This window comes from Ictidomys tridecemlineatus, chromosome 2 (genome assembly GCF_052094955.1).
Source record: "Ictidomys tridecemlineatus isolate mIctTri1 chromosome 2, mIctTri1.hap1, whole genome shotgun sequence".
Lineage (NCBI taxonomy): Eukaryota > Metazoa > Chordata > Mammalia > Rodentia > Sciuridae > Ictidomys > Ictidomys tridecemlineatus.
Window position 1 is genome coordinate 190,610,423 of NC_135478.1, and position 2,441 is coordinate 190,612,863.

Consider the following 2,441-nt stretch of genomic DNA (forward strand, 5'->3'; position numbering starts at 1 on the left):
ATTTCAGGACTGGATTCATTGTAGCCTTTAGTAAGTTCACAAAATACACTGGACAGGGCGAGTTAATAATTGACTTTTAAAAAATCAATAGTGAAAAAGTTGTTCAAGAAAATTAATCTCATGCTTACATTTTTTTAAAACAATCTGTTACCCTGTGGAAAGCTCTTGAGTCAAGGCATCCTTTTATGACAGAAAACATTAAATTATGCACAAAATAAAAATATTCTCAATATATTCATTTTTCTTCCACTCCTGATCATGACAGATTTAAGAATACATATGGGGGTTAAAGAAAAAGGCAAACTTTCCTCTACAGAGGTCTTATCTTGCCTGTTGCCACTAATGTAAGTCTGGAATGGATTCCTAACAGCTTAAAAAAAGCATTCTCTTGGAAGACTCTTACCCTGTCCCTGTACATTTCCCTAAACCATAGCAAGATGCCATGGGTTTGACTGATATTTGAAGGCAAAGGGGGTGGGGAGAGAACCAAGAAAAAAAGCCATAAAGTTAGAGAGAGTAAACTAATCATGTTTTCCCTCGGCATTTTTCAAAGGTTCAGAATTTATTGTGTCAAATTCTCTTAGAATATAAATAAGGCAACATGAGATGATAGTTTAAGGAGACAAATTTTAAACCTGAGGGTGGTTTTAAATGGAATGAGCTTGACAAAGAGCCCCCTCCCCACTCTTCACTGACTCAATTTTTGAGTATGGTCTGGTTTATAAATTCCCCCATTCCTAAGAAAATGATTTTAAGCAAATTATGGGACATGTGTACACAAATTTATAGTTTGTCTCTGGTATAGTAGAAAGGTCTCTCCGAAAGAATAAAACCCTAGTGGTTATCAATGGGTCAAAAAGAATTATAGTTTTTTATTTATACTTCAGAAATGTAATCAAGTGAATGAAATGGTTTCATATACATTTTTACATCCAACAGTAGTGACACACTGTTCATACATTAATTCTATAGTAAAATGTACATCCTTTTTTGCTAAGTAAGATTTGCCAAGTGGACAAAAAGAAAAAAAAATAAAAAACCCTTTCATTGCAACCTGAACTAGTGAAACAAGGGTAAGCTATGTTCCTTTCAACAGCATAATGGAATTGATAATGCTATTGTTCAAATTGTGTTAATATTGGCATGTGTAAGACGAAGTCTCACAAATTCTCAAAAATGTAAACGCCCAATTTGGAAACTTTGCAAAACAGTCTATTGGATTTTGTGACTGAATCTGCCCAGGGACATTAAAGTCCAGGATGGTTTATTTTAAGTGTACTTCTGTAGCTCTATTCCTAGCTGACTATTCTTCGATTCCCTAATCACAAAGAAATGCATTCTTATGAAGTTAAGCAGCTGTACACCCAGAATGCTGATGACATTTTCTCCATATCTGAGTTATCTAAAGAAAACCCAGTTAGTGGTAATTCTACCAGATACTTGTAACATTCACATAAAATTTTAATTGATTTTCAAACAGTACAACTGTGCCATGAATCCAACCACACAGAATATAAGCCTTAAGCCCACTAGGTTTAAGCAATTGTGTCTTTGTAGACTAAAACTATGTAAAATAAAATCTGATAACTCCCTGGTGTTAGAGGTAGACAGTTTTCTTTCAAATCCTAGGTTTGGTCCTTTATTTTATTCAGCAGTGAAAGCCATGAATACAGAACGAATAACAGCTGTTACAATTCTCAACCATGACTTCTAACGTCAGAGAATTCAAAGTATGAACATAGTACACAGTAATGAAAAGTATCAAAAATTAGTTTACCTCAAAAAAGATAAATAAAACAGGTATATTCCACCAATACATAAACAGATGTTTGTGCTACAGTTAAAATTTGCTGTATACAAAAGATCATAGTCCCCATAATCAGCTTATGATAGAAGCAAGAATACATGAGCCATTTAAATTGTCAGACATTATGCTTTATAAGGTATGCACAGAAGTTCAAGCAATAAATACATACATTAGTTCAAAGCCTTACAATAGCTACGCAAAGCAGATGCAGAAAAGCAGATTTGCTATTACTAGCAAGCAATGATATAAGAGTAAAAATTCATGAAATGCATTAAAGCAACATTTTTCTTAGAAAAAGTCTGGTCATTTATGGGTCCACCAACATTTTTACATAATATGCACAATTATCAAAATACAGACCAAGCATTTCAGAAAACTCCAAAAAACCTAAAATCTATTTTCAAAGCAATTGCAGTTTTGGAGGTTTTTCTGGTATAATGTGCAAGCAGCTATTTTTTTAAAATTGTATTCATATAAAACCCATGCAAAACTCTACAGGTATATGCATTCTGTGGCTGAGACTTCCTTTCAAAAGTTTTGTAACTGAGGTATGCATACTTTAGCATTGTAGTCTTAGGCCACCCTCCTGATGGTACAACTCTCGCAGTTACTTCCAGTCCATCAAAGCCTTTGA

The 2,441-nt window shown here is 33.8% G+C and overlaps 1 protein-coding gene across 11 annotated transcripts in view; it reads right to left on the bottom strand.

Annotated features, from left to right (window-relative positions):
- Positions 1-852: 852 nt before the first annotated feature.
- The window catches only part of Foxp2 (forkhead box P2), a 542,292-nt gene continuing 540,703 nt past the window's right edge, over positions 853-2,441 (bottom strand). For all 11 annotated transcript variants that reach the window (XM_078040333.1, XM_040291576.2, XM_040291575.2 and 8 more), the window contains one exon: positions 853-2,441. This exon is cut by the window's right edge and continues 2,476 nt beyond it. The gene's annotated coding sequence lies outside the window, so the exon portion shown is untranslated.